A 14,656-nucleotide genomic window follows, 5' to 3' on the forward strand; every position below is an offset into this window, starting at 1 on the left:
CAAAAAAGTTGGATGCGTGTGACAAGAGGAAAGGGGAAGAAATGCTGGGCAGGCAAAAACCAGATCAGGCCACTGCCATCACCTAGTATATCAATTATTACATCGAGCAGCAATACCCAACACTATTGTGAACAGGAGACATTGTGCTTGTCTCTCCCCACCTTTGAGGTGGTGAGTCTGGAGACTGGTGGTCTCAGGAGAAGCTCAACAAATGCTCATGATGCATACACCTAGAAAGACTGTGGAGAGACCAGGGGTGACCCATACCCTGGGGAAGTGAGGACAGCCAGACAGAGCAGTGGGGAGAGAAACCTGACAGAATTTGTTTCTGTAATGATGGGAGATATTCACAGCCCTAAAGCCAGAGAAGAGATAAACCCTGATGCTCCCTGCAGGAGAGGAACGTGTAAAAGTGTTGGTATTTTGGTAGCAGAGGGTGGAGTTGCAGGTAGAGGGTTACCTACTTGCAGAAAAATTATATATGGGTGCTTTCACATGTGGTATGGGGTTGGTAATGTCCATCTCAGTTTTTTATCAGCATGGCCATATTATGTGGCTATCCCAGCAGCCCAAGCCTGGTGATGTGGTGATATGGTTTTGCTGTGTCCCCACCCAAATCTCATCTTTAATTGCAGCTCCCATAATTCCCACGTGTTGTGAGAGGGACCCATTGGGAGATCATTTAATCTTGGTGGTGGGTCTTTCCCATGCTATTCTCATGACAGTGAATAAGTCTCACAAGGTCGGATGGTTTTCTACAGGGTAGTTTACCTGCACAAGCTCTCTTCTCTTGTCTGTCACCATGTAAGATGTGCCTTTCGCCTTCTGCTATGATTTGAGGCCTCCCTAGCCACGTGGAACTGTGAGTGCATTAAAACTGTTTCTTCTGTAAATTACCGAGTCTTGGGAATGTGTTTATCAGCAGCGTGAAAATGGACTAATACCACGTGGCAAATGAAACAAAAGTTTGCTGGTTTAAAATGCATAGCAATTTAAAGTTAGACTGGGGAGGGTGTGGAAGGAGAAAATATTAGGCCCTATCATAGTGTTGTGGGAAGTCAGGGACCCCGAACGGAGGAACAGGCTGAGGCCATGGCAGAAGAACATAAATTGTGAAGTTTTCATGGACATTTATTAGTTCCCCAAATTAATACTTTTATAATTTCTTATGCCTGTCTTTACTGCAATCTCTGAATATAAATTGTGATGATTTCATGGACATTTATCACTTCCCCAGTCAATACCCTTGTGATTTCCTATGCCTGTCTTTAATCTCTTAATCCCGTCATCTTCATAAGCTGAGGATGTATGTAGCCTCAGGACCCTGTGATGATTGCATTACCTGCACAAATTGTTCGTAAAGCATGTGTGTTTAAACAATATGAAATCTGGGCACCTTGAAAAAAGAACAGGATGACAGCAACGTTCAGGGAACAAGGGAGATAACCATTAGGTGTGACTGCCTGAGAGCCAGGCGGAACAGAGCCATATTTCTCTTCTTACAAAAGCGAATAGGAGAAATATTGCTGAATTCTTTTTCTCAGCAAGAAACAACCCTGAGAAAGAGAATGTGTTCCTAGGGGGAGGTCTCTAAAATGGTTGCTCTAGGAATGTCTGTCTTATACAGTTGCAGATAAGGGATGAAATAAACCCCGGTCTCCTGTAGTGCTCCCAGGCCTATTAGGATGAGGAAATTCCTGCCTAGTAAATTTTAGTCAAACCAGTTGTCTGCTCTCAAACCCTGTCTCCTGATAAGATGTTATCAATGACAATGTGTGCCCAAAACCTCATTAGCAATTTTAATTTCGCCCGGTCCTGTGATCTCGCCCTGCCTCCATTTGCGTTGTGATATTTTATTACACTGTGAAGCATGTAACTACAATTTACCTGTAATTCTGCAGGCCCTCCCCATCCACTACAGCCCCTCACCCTCCTGTTGTTTTGGTTCCTCAACCGGTCACTTTGCCATCCACTCAGCCTGCTTCTCTGTACCCTTCTTCACACATGGATGCCAGTAATCATCAGTATAGTTCTTCTCCTTCTGCTCCCCCAATGCCCTTTTTAAATACTTTCATTCCGGTCTGACCCCCTCACTCTCAGTTTCCCTTATCTACACAGGCTTTTTCTGTCACTTCTATGCCAACTCTGTCTCATATACCTTCTCTTGAAACTTCAATGCAATGCTTATTATGCCAAAACAAAGAAACAAGTGGATTAGATGCGTGGGCTTATCTGGTCACGCTAGACCCTCCTAACTTCCAAGGGGTACAAATGCATCGTTATGTACCTCTTAATCTTACCTTTTTAAAAGAATTTAAGGATGCTTATACTCAGTATGGTCCTACTTCTCCTTATGTTAAAATGGTATTGCAAACTTTTCATATGGAGGTCATTTTTCTTCCTTTAGACTGGGACCTTTTGGCAAAAGCTGTTCTAACCCCATCTCAGCATTTACAATTCCGTACCTGGTGGGCAGAGGAGGCCCGTTTGCAGGCTCAGCTAAATCGGACTAATGGCATTCTAGTTACTCAGGCTCAGCTCACAGGCTCCAATAGTTTCCCTGATACTTACGCCCAATTAGGCTTTGATGCTTTTACCACGGAACAAATAACAAAGGTGTGTATCAGAGCTTCGGATAAATTACGTGCCCCAGGCCAAGCTCCTGTTCCTTTTACTATTGTTAAACAAGGTCACTGATGTTTCTGTTATTTCCTTTAGTTTATGGTCTTCCTCCTGGCTTAAACATCCCACTAATATGGGACTAGTAGGTGTTGGAAAAGCCGAGGAAGTTTATGAGAGCACATTTATCTTGCCTTGCACTGGCCCTGATGGTCAAAAGGGTACAATTCAGCCCTATATCACGCCAATTCCCATTAATCTTTGGGATAGAGATTTATTGGCACAATGGGGGGCTGAAATTAATATTCCACATAACTGTCATGGTGCTCCTAGTCAGCATATAATGGAAAACATGGGGTTTGTTCCTGGACTCGGTCTCGGTCCAAAACATGAAGGGATTACTAAACCCCTCCCAATTATTGTAAAAGAAGACAGGGCTAGTTTAGGTTATCCTTTCTAATGGTGGCCGCTGCCACGCCTCCTGATTGTATACCTTTACAATGGAAATCTGACACATCTGTATGGATTGACCAGTGGCTGCTAAGGAAAAACTGGAGGCTTTAACTCACTTGGTTTCTGAACAGTTACATCTTAGAAATGTGGAACCTTCTCTTTCCCCCCTGGAATTCTCCTGTGTTTCTAGTAAAAAAGAAATCAGGCAAGTGGCGGATGGTAACCAATTTAAGTGCCATTAACCATGTAATTAAACCTATGAGGGCCATCCAACCCGGCATACCTGCCCCTGCTTTAATATCTAAAAACTGGTCTCTCATAGTTATTGATCTTAAAGATTTTTTTTCATATTGCTTTACATAAATCGCATTGTGAAAAATTTGCTTTTACTGTACCATCTGTCAATAATCAGGGGCCTGCAGCTCATTATCAATGGAAAGGACTTCCTCGGGGAATGCTAAGTAGCCCTACCATCTGCCAGCTTTATGTTGGGCAAGTGCTTTCACCAGTTCGAGCCCAATTTCCCCAGGCTTCTATTCTTCATTATATTGATGACATTTTAATTGCTGCCCCCACTGATAAAGAATTAATTGACTGTTATCAAAGTTTGAGCCACCGTGGTACAGAGGCTGGATTACACATCGCTCAGGATAAAATTCAACAGACCACTCCTGTTCAATATTTAGAAATGGTGGTCGATAAACAATATATTCAACCTCAAAAAGTTCAAATTAGATGAGATTCTTTAAAAACGTTAAATGACTTCCAAAAACTTTTGGGTAACATTGATTATTTAAGACCTACTTTAGGCATTCCGACCTATGCGCTGTCTAACTTGTTTTCTACACTGCGGGGAGATTCCAATCTCCGCAGTCCCAGGACTTTGACCCCTGAGGCTTCGCTAGAACTGGAATTCGTAGCAGAAAGAATCAATCCAGACCGCCCAGTTGTCTAGAGTACAGCCATCTCAGTCTTTTCAGCTTCTGGTTTTCGCTTCATTACACTCCCCTACTGGACTAATAGTTCAACATAATGATTTAGTGGAGTGGCGTTTTTTTCCTCATTCTGTGTCAAAAACTTTGTCTGTTTATCTAGATCAAATGGCCACTCTAACTGGACAGGCTCGGTGTAGAATACTTCAAATTTCTGGATTTGATCTGAATTTAATTGTAGTTCCTTTAAATCGGCTCGAAGTTCAAGCCGCCTTTCAACATTCCGTACTGTGGCAAATTCACTTGGCTGATTTCACTGGCGTTATTGACAATCATTATCCAAAGAACAAATTGTTTGATTTTATAAAAATGACGTCTTGGGTGGTCCCTCGATTAACCAAAGATCAGCCCATTCCTGAGGCTGTTACAGTGTTCACTGATGGCTCCAGTAATAGCAATGCTGGTTATGTAGATCCTACAGAAAAGCTTATTTCTACCTCTTACACCTCTGCTCAAAAGGCAGAGTTAATTGCTGTGATTACTGACTTACAGGATTTCCCCAAACCTTTAAATATTGTCTCTGATTCTGTTTATGTTGTACATGCCACTAAAAATAAAGAAACCGCTACTATTAAACATATTGATAATTCTGAATTGGCTTCTTTATTTTCAAGGTTACAACAGGCGGTTCGCCAACGTGGACACCCTTTCTATATTACGCATATTAGATCTCATACCACTTTACCAGGACCCATGTCTGCCAGTAACCATGAAGTCGACTGTTTGGTCTCTTTTGCAACCCAAGAAGCTCAGGAGTTCCATAATCTCACTCATGTCAATGCTGCTGGATTAAAAGGTAAATTTGCTCTTACCTGGAAACAGGCTAAGCTTATTATCCACCACTGCCCTCAGTGCCAAGTTTTTCTACTTCCAAATCAGGAACCTGGCGTTAATCCCAGAGGCCTAACTCCTAATGCTTTATGGCAAATGGATGTGACCCATGTTAGCTCCTTTGGCAGACTGTCATATGTGCATATCCCTGTAGATACCTTCTCAGGTTTTATCTGGACTACTTGCCAAACAGGGGAAGGCACGGCCATGTTAAAAAACATCTGTATTGTTGCTTTGCAGTTACGTGGCTTCCATATCAAATAAAGACAGTCAATGCCCCTGGATATGTTAGTAAGCTTTTGATTTATTTATGCAACAGTGGGGAATTTCCCATATTACTGGAATCCCTTACAATCCTCAGGGACAGGCTGTGGTGGAACAGGCCAATCTCACTTTTAAAACCCAATTGTCCAAACAGTCTGAACAACAAAAACATAATTTAACTACACCCCACTCCCAATTACATTTGACATTGTTTACTTTAAATTTTTTAAATGTTCCTAAAGATAATAATCTAACTGCAGCTGAACACCATTATACAGGCAAAAAATTCTCCCTAAACGAAGGCAAACTAGTGTTATGGAAAAACTCCCAAACCAATACCGGGGAACCTGGCACAATTATAATGTGGGGAAGAGGATATGCTTGTGTTTCACCAGGAGATCATCAATCCCCTGTCTGGGTACCCACCAGGAGACTCAAGCTTCGGATGAATATTGACAACAAAAACCACAGGGAAAAGACGTCCGTGTCAGAGACCGCCCTCAGACGTGGTGAGATCTGTGCCAACTCCTTAGAAGCTGGCACACCAAATCACAATGGGTCTCATTCAGTCCTCCCTGATGGCAATGGAGACCCATCTAACTAATCCCACTTCTCCTGATTACCTTTCTTTTTCTCCTTACAAACCTAAAAATCTCACCATTTCTATTAGCCTGAAAATAACATCCCTCTGTTCTTCTCTTCCTCCTTCAGCACTGAATCTCGCTTACACTAGGTTTTATTTAATGATTCTCCTCCTTATACTTTCTGTCTCACCAGTTTCCTCTCACACTGATTTACCTGTTACACAAAATTATTCTTACTGGGCTTATGTGCCTTTTCCTCCACTTATTCAACCTCTCACCTGGATGGACGCTCCTGTGGAAATCTACACTAATGACAGTGTGTGGATGCCTGGAGCTACAGATGACCGTTGCCCCGCTCAACCAGGAGAAGAAGGCACTGCATTTAATGTTACCATGGGTTATAAATACCCCTCTCTGTGCCTTGGACGTGCACCTGGTTGTATCCATCTACAAACTCAAGTATGGACTGCTTATCTTCCGGAGAGATCAACTACAGAGGAACTGGGACATTTAGTCTCTGCTGGCCTCTCCCTTTTTCCTTTAAATCAAATGAAAGGGGAAGTAATGGGAATAATTGAAAATACCCCATATTTTCAATATAACCCTGCAGGAAAACCATGCCCTAAAAATTTTGAGGGCCCATCTAAAACTTTAATTTGGGAAGACTGTGTTAACTCACATGTAGTAATATTAAAAAATGTCTCCTATGTTTTAGTAATAGACTGGGCACCAAAGGGCTATTTAAAAAACAATTGCTCCTCTGGCAGATGGGAATGCCTGAGGCTACTTATTTTATTTCTTATCGGGAGAACGAGAATCATCATTCTACTTTGCATAGGAGGTTCAGCTCGTTCTTTCCCTTAAAATGGGAAGATAAAGGCATTACTCTCCTGAGACCTCGTATGATATTCCCCATTCTGAGCCCAGAACACCCAGAACTTTGGAAATTGGCTATTGCCATGTCTGGACTGCGAGTATGGGAAGGGGAAACTATTCTGTCTGTTGTCCCCGATACCATCACTCTCCCTCAGTATCAACGTAAACACAGACGTTCTGCTTTGCTTACCTCCAACCTGACTGTTCCCATACAGAGTTGTGTTAAGTCTCCTTACATGCTGCTAGTGGGAAATATCAAAATTTGGATGAACAATCAAACTGTTTAATGCATTAACTGTCATTTATACACTTGTATTAACTCCCATTTTGACTCCAGGAAAAGTGTAATGTTGGTTCAAGCTTGAGAAGGAATCCGGATTCCAGTAACTTTGCCCAGACGTTGGGAATCCTCCCCCTCAATACATTTAATTAATGAAATGTTACAGTGAATTCTAAAAAGATCTAAGAGATTTGTTTTCACTTTAATCGCTGTGATCATGGGCCTAATTACAGTCACTGCACTGGTCATCACTGCCGGAATGGCGTTACACCAATCTATTCAAACGGCTCATTTTGTTAGTGATTGGCAAGCCAGTTCCACTCAAATGTGTAATTCTCAACAAGGCATTGATCAAAAATTGGCTAATCAAATTAATGATTTAAGACAGTCTGTTATTTGGCTTGGGGATTGGCTAATGAGTCTCGAACATTGCATGCAAATGCAGTGCGACTGGAATACCTCTGATTTCTGCCGTATTCCTATAATGAAACTGATCACTCATGGGAAATGGTCAAAGGACACCTTCTAGGTAGGGAAGATAATTTATCATTGGATGTAACTAAATTAAAGAAACAAACTCTTGAAGCCTCTCAAGCTCATTTATCCATTGTGCCTGGAGCTGAGGCGTTAGATCAGGTGGCAGAAAATCTTTCTGGACTAAACCCCCCGACTTGGATTAAGTCTATTGGGGGCGCCACTGTAGTAAATTTTGGAATTATGTTTCTCTGTCTAATTGGCTTGTCTTTAGTGTGCTGGACCAGTCAAAGAATCCTGCGTCAAAATCAAGAGAATGAACAAGCCTTCATCTCCATGGCACATTTATATAAAAAGAAAGGGAGAGATGTTGCAGGAAGTCAGGAACCCCGAATGGAGGGATTGGCTGAAGCCATAAATTGTGAAGGGACCCCGAATGGAGGGACTGGAAGAAGAACATAAATTGTGAAGATTTCATGGATATGTATTAGTTCCCCAAATTAATACTTTTATAATTTCTTACGCCTGTCTTTACTGCAATCTCTGAACATAAGTTATGAAGATTTTATGGACATTTATCACTTCCCCAATCAATACTCTTGTGATTTCCTATGTCTGTCTTTACTTTAACCTCTTAATCCCATCATCTTCATAAGCTGAGGATGTATGTAGCCTCAGGACCCTGTGATGATTGTGTTACCTGCACAAATTGTTTGTAAAGCATGTGTGTTTAAACAATATGAAATCTGGGCACCTTGAAAAAAGAACAGGATGACAGCGATGTTCAGGGAACAAGGGAGATAACCATCAGGTCTGACTGCCTGAGAGCCAGGTGGAACAGAGCCATATTTCTCTTCTGAAACAGCCCTGAGAAAGAGAATGTGTTCCTAGGGGGAGGTCTCTAAAATGGCTGCTGTAGGAATGTCTGTCTTATATGGTTGCAGATAAGGGATGAAATAAGCCCCAGTCTCCCACAGCACTCCCAGGCCTATTAGGACAAGGAAATTCCTGCCTAGTAAATTGTAGTCAGACTGGTTGTCTGCTCTCAAACCCTGTCTCCTGATAAGATGTTATCAATGACAATGTGTGCCCGAAACTTCATTAGCAATTTTAATTTTGGCCCAGTCCTGTGATCTCACTCTGCCCCCATTTGCCTTGTGATATTTTATTGCCTTGTGAAGCATGTGATCTCTGTGACCCACACCCTATTCGTACACTCCCTCCCCTTTGAAAATCACTAATAAAAACTTGCTGGTTTTGCGGTTTGAGGGGCATCACGGAACCTGCTGCCATGTGATGTCTCCCCCAGACACCCAGCTTTAAAATTTCTCTTTTTTGTATTCTTTCCCTTTATTTCTCAGATTGGCCGACACTTAGGGAGAATAGAAAAGAACCTATGCTGAATTATTGGGGGCTGGTTCCAATATCATAGTATTCCTATAACAATGTACTTGCTAGGTCAGTGTTGATCAGCAAATGATCCCAAGGAGACTTGCATGTGTATCACCTGTGGGTGTCCTAATTTAAGATGCAGATTTGTAGGCCCATATCAAAGTTACTAAATGTGACTCTCTGAGGCTGAGGCCTAGGAATGCACTTTTATTAAGAAACTCATCTAATTCTGATGCTTCTTAAAAGCTGAGAACTACTGAACCAGTTTCACCAGACCAGTGTTTCTGTGTTGCATAAGTTCAAGGGGTACATTTTCATTGTACTCCACATGCTCCCAGGGTGGCATGTATGTAAAATAAAATCTGAATGGTGCCCCTGGGGCTTTGTAATGTAGAGCTATTGCTTGGCCTTATCCTACTTTTGCTGTCACAGGCCTTCTCCTAGTAGGTGTGGTTCATTCCCAGTGACACTGAAGAAGCTCTTAGCACCATTCACTGTGGGGAGCTATGCTATGGAGAATAAGAATTTCATTCCATGCCAATAGGTAGAAATTGCTTCTGATTTATTGTGCAGGGAAATCTAGGTCACAATCTCTAATGGCCAACGAGTGCTCACTGGATGGCAAGAGAAGCCCATATACCAGGACTATGTGTTTCAAGGGGATGTGGGACTCCAATTGGAACAAAGTAATTTGTTCCAATTACTTTTTTCTTATTGGCTGTACATTTTGAAAGCCTGTATTCAGGAAACTAAGGAGAGAGGAAGTCAGGAAATGCTGCACAAAATTGCTTTGAACAATTTCTGATCTGGTTTATTGACTCCTTCCTCAGACAAGTTCTACTTGTACTGACTTCCTGACTCAATGAACATTTGCTCAGCATCCATCAGAGAAATAATAGCTCAAGTCGATGGGAGGTTACCCATGCTTACCACGTGTTTGGTTGAGCTCTGGGAATGCAAAGTCAAGTAAAACCCTGATCTTGTGGAGTTTATATTTTAGTTGGTGGGGTACAGGGGGATCTAAACAAGATATAATGGTATCTGGTAAGAAATGTGCCTAAGGTATGGAGGGAAGAAGAATTAATTATTCTCAGGCATATAGAAGCCTTGTTTAAGAGGCAGCACTTGATGGGCCTTGAAGGCAAAGTATAAAGGTGCTGGGGAGGAAAGCATGCTTGGCGGGAACACCTGCGTGAGCAAAGGTATGGTGGTGGGAGCCCATGTGGTGAGCTTAGAACACAGTGCTCATGATGAGGAGTGGCCGGAGATGGGTCGGGTGGGGACAAGGCCAGAGGTTAGGGTTGAGTTGGGACAAGGCTTTGAACGTCTGCTGGAAAGCCTCACCTTTATCTTCTTGGGAAGCCGAGATCGGACATAAAGTAGAATGATGTGATCAGACTTGTTAAGGCAGAAAGACCACTTGGCATCAGCGTGGGGTATGGCTGCTTCCTCTCCTGAATGCCTTCCTTGTTGTCTCCATCTGACTAGCACTACTCATATCTAAAGATTCAGCTCAAGCGTCACTTCCTTTAGGGAGCCCTCCATGATCCTCATGGCCTGGCCACCTACCCATCCCATGGGCCTCCACTGAATCCAACATAAACCTGGATCACAGAGGCTGAAACATCTTAGGGCACGTTTGTTTCCCTGCCAGCCTGAGGGTTTGTTGAGGATTGGGCTCCTGTCTGCATCTCCCTATGGCTGGCAGCTGGCACAGAATCCAGCATTTTATAATGACTCACTAAAAATATTTATTGTTAAATAAATGAGAATAAGCATCCTCTGCTTTCATGTCTTCTGAAGTTGTGCCATATATAATTACTACCACTGATTGAATCCTAACTGTTTGTGAGGTGCTTTATGATCTCATTTAATTCCCATACAAAACTTAGATGATAATGACAATAACAGGACTACTGCTATACTAAAACTGTCGCCTGGTGCCTAACGTGCTTGACACTGAAGTGATTGGCTTATATTAACCCATTTAATTCTCATATCAACCCTTTTACGATCCTGAACAACACAGGCTTGAACTGCTCAGGTCCTCTGATATGCGGATTGTTTTCGACCCAGCCCCAACGGAAAATACTGGGAAACTAGTATTCAAGGGATGCAAAACTCATACAAGCAGATTCTGCAGGGCAGACTGTGGGACTTGAGTATGTGTGGATTTAGGTACATAGGGGTGGTTCCTGCAACCAATTCCTTGCAAATACTGAGGGATGATCATATTATTATTTTCCTTTTTTACAAATAAAGAAACTGAGAGGCTGGGAGCAGTGGCTTTCATCTGTAATCCTGGCATTTTGGGAGGTTGAAGTGGGAGGATCACTTGAGCCTAGGAGTTTGAGACCAGCCTGGGCAATATAGTGAGACCTCCATCTACATTAAAAACACAAAAATTAGCTAGGTGTGGTGGTGCATGCCTGTAGTCTCTGCTCCTCAGAACTGAGGTGGGAGGATGGCTTGAGCCCAGTGAGCTGAGCACACTGCAGCCTGGGCAACACAGGAAGACCCTGTGAGGAAAAGAAAAGAAAAGAAAAGAAAAGAAAAGAAAAGAAAAGAAAAGAAAAGAAAGAAAGAAAGAAAGAGAAAGGAAGGAAGAAGAAAGAGAGGAAGGAAGGAAGAAGAAAGAGAGAAAGGAAGGAAGAAGAAAGAGAGGAAGGAAGGAAGAAGGAAGGAAAGAAGGGAGGAAGGAGAGGAAGGGAAAGAGAAAGAAAGAGAAAGGAAGGAATGAGGGAAGGAAGGAAGAAAAAAAGAAAGAAAGAGACAAAAGAAAAGAAAAGAAAAAGAAAAAGAAAGAAAGAAGAAAAGAGAAAAGAAAAGACAGAAACAGATACACAGTGATAAAGTAACTTGCTTGTAAGTGGTGGTGAAGTTAGGATTTGGACCCAGGCATTATAGCTGCAGAGTCTGTGTTCTGTCTGCTGTGTAGACTATGTCCATCCCCTGGGCTTAAAGAGGTTAGGAGGTTTTAGATTATTTAGCTATAAATGGCAGGGCAGGGAGTTGACTCCATGTCTGTCTGGCTCCAAAGTCATAAGCCTTCAATTTCCTGCCCTGTTCTATCTTAAACATGATGTAAGTGTTTACCAGGGTCATCACTAAGGCATTTAGAAAATGAAATTTCTGCTGAATTAAACACAGGGAGAAGTCTGATTCATGGTGGGGTTAGCAGCAGCCGGTTGGTGAAGGTGGAGAAACTCAAGGTGAGTGGATTGAATCTGCAAGAAATGGGGATTCAGAATGCAGCCTCAATCTAGGACATTTCCAGCCTGAGACATTATCTGAAATCACACCACAATATCTTCAAGCTACAAAACGCTGTAGTAGTTTAATTAATCTTTTTTAAAAGAATCTGTTGTAGCATTTAAAATCAGAAAATGATGTCCTCATTATCTCTCTGAATCCTGGAACATTCCTCTCTACTAAAGGAGCCTGGATTTGAAAATCACTTCCTTTAGAAATCCCTTTTGAGTCCAGGTTCCAGGTGCAGGAGTCCAAATTCCTTTTGCTTTAGATAATGATTAAATGTCTCCTTTTCACCTTCCAGTTCCCTTCCTCTTTTCCAAGCAATTTAATCTTAACCATTCATGTGTATTGTTTAGTCAGTCATGGCAACAAGGCCATTCGACAGGTCAATTAGCAACTAAACTTAGACGTGATATTGACATTCTGGCTGTGTTAGCCACATTTTTGAGATCCTAGTATAAAGGTTTGACGGAGCTCCATGATTTGCCAATACACTTGGACAATGAAGGTGCTGTAATTGCAAAAGAAAAGAAAATTTCAGGACCCTTTAAATGTATTTTGCCAAGGGGGAAGTTAAACCCTGGAAACTGAGTCTTGTAGCATGTTTGCAACTTACGCTTCTTACATTATAGATTAATTCTCTTCTGCATTGTTCTGTAAATGATTAGAAGAGACCAGAGACCAGAACTCCTTCCCTTCCAATCACTGACCTTTGTTGCAGATTAAGTCCTACATTTTTCTCTTGTACCTAACTCAGACCAGATGGTACAAAAGAGTCCATGACTGTTACATCTTCAGTGTGGAATGTTAAATGTACCTTTCCTGAAAGGAAAAGACCACCTTGACTAATCAGACCATTGCAATTCTGCATTCGGCCTTATATAGAAAAATGTTGGAATTCTGCTAAGCTTCCCTAAACCTTGTCTATGTAAACAGTCCCAAACTTCTACACTTCAGAACACTGACTTCCATTCTTTGGAATCTGTGCTTCCCAAGTGGCCATCTTCAACTTTTGCACTTCAATTCAACTCTCTTCAAACTTGCTTCTGGCTGGGCATGGTGGCTCATACCTGCAGTCCCAGCACTTTAAGAGGCTGAGGTGGGAGGATCACTTGAGGCCAGGAATTCGAGACCAACCTGGACAACATAATGAGCCCTCTGTCTCTACAAAAAAGGAAAAAAAAAAAAACCAAAACACCAAAAAACCAAAAAAACATTACCCAGGCATGGAGGAATACACCTGCAGTCTTAGCTACTTGGGAGGCTGACACGGGAGGATCCCAGGAGTTTGAGGCTGCAGTGAGTTACGATTGTGCCGTTGCACTCCAGCCTGGGTGACAGAGTGAGAACCTGTCTCTAAAAATAAAAAGGCCAACAAAGAAACTAGATTCTGACCCTTTTGATTATTTGAGGTTGACAAACAACAATGAAGCAAAAGCAGGCCTGATCTCTGCCCTAATGAGGGGTAGTCTAGAGGGAGAGAGAGAAGCACATCTCAGAATCATATACAAACATGAAAGTGCAACTGTGACAACTGCTTTGAGGATCAACAGGTTCTCTAATAGGGAAATTTAACCTCATCAGGGAGGTTGAGACAAGGCTCAGTGAAGAAGCAACACTTGAGTAAAGCCTGAAGGCTAAGCAGAAATTAATTAGGCAAAGAGGAGAGGGAAGGGTGTTCTAGGTAGAGGGAACAGCTTCTGCAAAGGCCCAGTGGTGGGGAGGGACCAGCAGTCCAAGGAGCTGAAAGAAGGTGATGAAAGGAGTGCAGGAGCTGAAAGAAGTAGAAGTAGGAGAGGCGGACAGAAGTCAGACCAAGCAGGGGTTTGTAGGCTCAGTGAAAGACTTGTATTTTTATCATAAGAGCAATGGGAAGCTATTGAAGAGTCCAAGGAAAAGGAGGGGTGGTGATGTGGTCAGTTTACATTCTGAAAGCTGCTCTTTAGTGCAAGGCATGGAAAGGGAAAGGGTGCTTGCTTGGATACTGCTCTTCCCTGCCTCACTCTTAGTCCAGGAAGTCTGGGTGGAAGGCTGATGGAGCAAGCCTGGCCATATTGCCACATCCTCTCGTCCTCCGTGACTGGTTCAGGGATAGGCATGTAAGGAAATCAGGCTCAATCAGAAGTCCTGTCAGGTATTTAGCAGGGACGACAGGAACTGATGCATGGTCTTTCCTGTTGGCCTTGAACTTAAGATCACATGAGGAGCTGCTGTGGCTGTCTTACCACCGCAAGGTGGAGAGCCTGATGCTACCAGGAGGTGCCACGTGGGACCTGAGAGTGAGGCTGAGCCTAGAAATGGAGCCAAACCAAGTCCCGATGGCTTTCATATCTTGTCCAAGCACAACTGAAGGCATCCTTGCTTCTGTACTTTTCAGTTACATAAGCCAACCCATTTCTGCTTTGCCTACACCACATTTCATCCAAAGAGTCAGTGGGTTCACAGGCAGGAAGGGGACATGGAAGAAGTCTCCTGGGCATGCCCCTCTGCTGGATCAGCGCTGCGGAAGGAGCTGGGCTTCCTGTTTGAGCTACTCCTGCCAAGCAGAGAGGCTTTCAGAGGAGGAGCAGGAGCAAACCGGCCACTGCCTGGGAACCGGCATTCTTTGGTGCCTGGTAATCTGGTCTAGTCAGCTG

The sequence above is a fragment of the Theropithecus gelada genome, chromosome 11 (assembly GCF_003255815.1).
Source record: "Theropithecus gelada isolate Dixy chromosome 11, Tgel_1.0, whole genome shotgun sequence".
Lineage (NCBI taxonomy): Eukaryota > Metazoa > Chordata > Mammalia > Primates > Cercopithecidae > Theropithecus > Theropithecus gelada.